Below are 5,979 nucleotides of genomic sequence, written 5' to 3' on the forward strand. Positions count from 1 at the left end.
CACGTCGTACAAGTTCGCCCTACTGAATTAGTCTAAAAGAAAGTCATTGTGGGAGATTGTGCATAACTCTTTCTTGGAGAATCCAATTTGGATCAGACTTGCGGCATTGGAAAGAGGACGCAGAAGGCTACTACAGGTCACAATTTCAGAACTGGATGATCCGAAATTACAGAGATACATCAGATTCAATATCAGGCTTCTGCAAAGTGAAAAAAGGTGTGTAGTTTTTTTTATTTTTTTTGCATAAGCTTGGTTTAACGGAATTCAAAGGGCATAGTAAAGCATTATTATCGGTAACTTATGCCCCGAAAGAAAATGAAAACACCTAGTAAGGAACCTGAAAGCTCTAGCATGACTCATGAAGAAGAGGAAGAAATGATACATGATATATCAAAATTACAAGAACAAGTGCAACACATGTCACTCTCACAAAAGCTAACAGAAGCTAAGGTAAATGGCGTGGAATCTAAGGTAAATGGCGTGGAATCTAAGATAAAGGGCATGGAAGCTAAGATGGATGATTTGAAGGCAGACATGGCAGATTTGAAGACAGATTTGAAGACAGACATGGCAGATTTGAAGACAGATTTGACAAATTTTCTACAAGAAATACTTACTAATGGTGAAAAGGTTGTAAAGGAAACTCATGATGTGAACAAAAGAGTTGTTAATCATGATTCCATAGACTCTAATGTTGGATCGAAGACCCACCATATTCCAAAAATCGATATGAGGAAGTTTTATGGCAAGGATCCCGCCACATGGATATTGCAGATGGAGCAGTTCTTCGATCTCAATAATGTGCAAAACACACAAAAGGTACGTATGGAAACTTTATATTTGGAACCAAATCAGTTTGTATGGTATCAATGGCTTTGCTCTCATAAACAATTTATCACTTGGGCAATTTTTACGGAAGAATTGGTAGCACATTATGAGGATACAAAAAGCAACACTTTTTTTAGCCAATGGATAAGTCTCAAACAAAAGGGTTCAATAATGGAGCACATTGAGGAGTTCCAAAAATTGAACATAAGGGTAAAAGATATTCCAGAGGAGCATAGGATTGATGTGTTCATAGGGTCTTTAAAGGATAATATCCAACATGATGTTCGCCTTTGGGAACCTGATTCGTTAGAGAAGGCATTCAGGTTAGCAAGAAAAATGGAAAGAAAAATTATGGCAACCAGGAAGCATACCACTCACAACTATAAAGATGGAAGTGTTGTTGCCCCTAGTCTTCCACAACCTATAAGGTTGACACCACAACAATTGGAAGAAAAAAGAGCAAAAGGTCTTTGTTACAGTTGTGATAGCAAATACACTAAAGGCCATAAGTGTGCTGAGAAGAAATTATTCTACATAACAGATCCATTCATCGGCGGGGATAGTGAAGCGATGGTGGAGGTGATGACACTGATCGGGTGTGGCCTGACATGTAGAGACATAGATCTAAGCCTTCACATCCAGGGATGTGTGGGAGAATCTAGATTTGAGCAGTGGTCTACAGGTGGGCATGGAGATGCATGGTGGTGTGTTGTAATGTGTTGGACTACGTTGTGGAGTGGGAGTGCCTCACATCACATTGAGTACATGCAGGGAGTGACAGGCGCTGTGACACAGGCGGGAAGCAGGATGGTACGGGATGGCATAACTATAGTCGAGGGTATCCAGTAGTGTACAGGGGTAGGTCGCGGTGTATAGTGGCATGTCTAGGTGTACTGGGATGATCAGTGGTATGCAGAGGCGTATGGTGCTGCATAGTGAGGTCTTCAAGTGTTGCCTCCAGGGACACCCATGGATGGAGATACTGGGCATACCTTTGGGTGTAGTTCACCTAGGATCAACGGGGACATAGATGAGCGATACTTGATGGTATCCATGGGGACTCACACGCCTGACCCTCTTCTACACCACTTATAGGAATGGGCGATCTGGTTGATGTCCTTTGACACTCTGGGCATGAACAACAGGGGACGGGGAGCTCACCCAAGATATTTGGATGACACTTGGTGTGATAGAGGTGAGACTTCTCAGCAGGGGCGTCGAGTTGGTGTGCGAGTTGATAGCCACAAGTTGAGGGATGAGGTGATCACTGATAGGGATGGCATATCATTCATCACTAATCATGGGGGATACATGTGTCACTCTTTCCACAGGGCATGTTTGGACCTTGCAAGAGCAGAGGATACCGTGTACCACTAAGACAGTTGTTCAATATGTATCTGGGTTCCCAACATTGTATTGGCACATTCTCCAAGGGGAAGGTAGCCAAACCAGTGTCGATGGTTTGCAGGAGAAGGATGGATCCGCATACACTAAGTTGATTGCGCATTTCAGATACCCATCTATTGGTCGCATTCAGGGGTAGCTATTTGGCTCACGTGGTTTCCAGTGGTTATAAGTATTACACAGTGGGAGGCACAAGACAATTTAGCATGCCTCATATTAGTTCATGATGTATGGAACCTATATATGGGTGGTATGCAGGGACTAGAGATGAGGGCCAGAGGGATTCCATCAGTTGTCAAGGCTACGCTGCAGTAGGTCTGGCTATGGGATGCAGAGATTCAATTGATTGATAAATCACTCATGACGAGTGGAGTTGTGGCAAAGAGTGATATAGTTTGCTCTTGGGATGACACATGGCGGTTCATAGAGGGTTTCATCATATGGGGAGGCAGACATTCTCTGTTCTTACACAGGTTCGAAGGTAGATTTGAATGGGTAGGCCTTAGCGCCATGAAGATTCCCAGGTAGGATGTGTCTCACCTCTTTTAGTATTCCACCATTGAGTTCCAGGAGAGGAGGATATTATCTGTGCACGATGGGGAGTATGACATAGTCAGACTAGCATAGCGTCAACATGGTGGCACCACTCTGGGACTAGAAGGGAACTAGGGCATCAAAACTCTTCAGAGCTCAATAACCTTTAGGGATTCACCGGCTACTGCAAGGGGAGATCATACAGATCTTCCATTGGGCTTTAGCGAGTCATTGATGGAGGAGAAGACTTTTGGTACTTTCACCGGGCAAGATAGGGAGTGGAGCGAGGGGAGCTTCATGTTGGACAAGATGGCCTGGAATCTTGGTATTGAAGGATTCCTTCATATCAAGATAATGTTGAGGTTAGGGATGATTCAGTGGGATATCTGGGACCCTGGCACATGTTGTAGGGATAGTGGGGAGTAGTTAGAGGGGATGCTCATTCAAGCATTGCTTCAGGACAAGCGATTTTTGGTGCATTGGAGGATCATGCCAGATGAGGATGCTACTCTGGAGGGCTAGCACATACTTGAGCATCCAGCACTAAAGTTACTTGGGGACAAGCAACATTTGGGAGGGGAGGACTGTCATGTCCCTTCATAAATTAATTTGGAACAAGACTAATTAGTGCATTTTGGGGCCAATTTTGGAGATAGTGGGGCCTATTCGATTTTTATTAGGAGATTAGACTTGGGAGAAGTTATTTTGTTGTGGGTAAATTACACATGGGGGCCACCCACACTAGGGAAATAGGCACTCCCCAGTTCAATTTACATGAAGGTGGTTAAGTTTTGCATGTGGGTGGTTAAGTGAGGGCCCGCGATGGAGGTAAAAGTGGAGGGAAAATTGCCCCATGAAATGTATATAAGGAGGGTAGCTCTCCTCATTTCATTCATCTTATTAGAGTTTATCAATTTCTCTTTAGTTGCTTGAGCTACGTAACAGATTCATTTTTGTTTAACATGAGTTCTTCATGCGAATAGCTCACCCTTTCTTTGGGGGACTTCAACTCCTAGGGCTTCCTTCTTTACTTTTATCAACCCGGTAGTTCATAACAAACTTGGAAGCGATGGTGTTGTAATCACAAGTACTAGCTCTTACTGCAGGCTGTCACTTGATCAGCTGGCGCAAGTTCGTTAGGAGCTTAAGCCAACTTCTATGAGTTCTCAGAAGAAGCTTTAACCATGATGAAAGGAAACTAACTCTACAGGGGCTATTCTACTTGCAAAAAGAGAAGGAAAACTGAAATGAAACGCAAACCCTAGAAAACCCTAGTTTACCCACTAACCCTACTTTTGCAAAAAGAGATGGAAACTACTTAAATGGGTGCCATTGTCTACTGAAAAGGTAAATTTCATTTATTCAAGCTACTTCTGAAGAGAAATGAGAAGAAATCATCTTTTTGTACTTTTGAGTATTTTAATGTGGAATTATTATGCTTGTGATTTGACTGGTTGTGACTATGCAGAGGTTTGGTGGCAAAGGAAGATGGAGTTGGCATTTCCAGAGGGTGAGGAAGGTGTGGAGAGGTCCTAAGAAGACCCTAGTACCCTTCTAAAGACTTCCATTGCAATCAAACTTCGAAAAATCACTCACAGGAAATTCTACAGGAGGCTGCACAGGATCTACAGGAGATTCTACAGGAGGAGGTCGAAAGTGGTTTTTGGAGGCTTGAAGGTGGAAAAATGATGGGAAAAGGGAAATGAAGGCTGGATGAAGGTGTTGAGGGGTCTAGAACTTGTCAAGTAAGGTTAGGGATGAATGAGATGGTTGGATTTGTTCAAAGGGAAAGAAAGCAACTTTATGGAAAAACGCAGAAATTAGGGTAGATTGGCAAAATTTGGCGAATGAGTTGGGAAATCTTAGAGAAGTGAGTTGGTGCTAGCTGTTTGATGGAGGGATGGTGAGCTGAGATGTCCTAGAAGAGATCTACACATGCACTTAGCAAAACTAACCATAGAAAGAACTAAAAACAGAGTTTTGTCTAACTTAACCTGATTTCTAACCTAAGACCAGAAAATGTTGAACAGTACCTTATGAACAGAAAATCATGTGAGAGAACTACGGCAAAAGGACATGAACTGATCTAAGCAAGTGAATCTGAACAAATATCAACTTTTCCAAATCAAAGTATCACACTAGTAGTTGCATGAAAGAGCAAAAACTGTGTTTTTGGTGGCAACAGTAGTGCCTTCACCTCAAATCATGGTCCCAAGAAGGGAGAAAGGAGATCAAGACATGTTGTTGGCCTTTTTGGATCTTTTTCTAACACTGTAACAACTTACTTGAGCAACTTGAAACAAAAACAACTATTCTAACCTTCAAAAGCAACCTAATTTAACAAAGCAAGATGAACCTAAACAACAGAAATTCTCTCATGAATGAAAGCAAAAGCATATAAATACACAAATGAGGTGTTGGGAAGCTTGGGTTGGGCCCTAAACCAAGAGCTTCAGCCCTCTGGAAAATATCAGTGCTAGCTCAAAAACTGTTTCATCTTCATTTATCAAAAAATAGCTGTTACATCACATAAACTGTCTTCAAAAAGAGCTCGAAAATGAGCTGAGTACAAGGCTGCACAAAAGTGCAAAAATATACTAAGAACTGGCTAACCTACTGAGGCTTGAAGCCTTATTATTTATACAAATGGGAACTCCCAACAATCCTCCTAAAATTAAGGAACTCGACTTCCTAGAACTGAAGCTAACAGCAGTCCTACTTGACTTGCTCAGTTGCCCCTAGGAATCATCAATGTGGGCCTTTGTACTCTAAGTTGTTGATGGAGGCTCTGATGAAAGGGGTCATTTAATGAAGGAGAAACCCCTCCTACAAGTCCTCTTCCCTGTTTCCTTGATTTTGGCTGCCATTATGCTCATAAATGCCTGGTCCTTGTCCAAAATTGTCCAAAAAATCTGCAATAAACACTTATTAGACTACATGGCAAAGTGACTAACCCAATCCACTCTATTGACATAAATATATTAAAAAACATGCACAAAACTACTGAGAATGGTGGATTAAATCGAAATAAGAGGCAGAATGAGCCCATATAGTTACCCATTTCTAGGGCTCATCATCACCCCCCTACTGAATGGGTTGCTCATCCTCTGAGCAACTAATCTAGTTCTTCATCTTTAATAGCTCTAATAGATTCCCTGACATCCCAAGCCTCTGATGTGATGTCTTCCTCTTTGTCATGGAAACTTTCTTTCC

This window comes from Pinus tabuliformis, chromosome 4_1, assembly GCF_031772625.1.
Source record: "Pinus tabuliformis cultivar Carrire ecotype Pingquan chromosome 4_1, CPIR1, whole genome shotgun sequence".
Classification (NCBI taxonomy): domain Eukaryota; kingdom Viridiplantae; phylum Streptophyta; class Pinopsida; order Pinales; family Pinaceae; genus Pinus; species Pinus tabuliformis.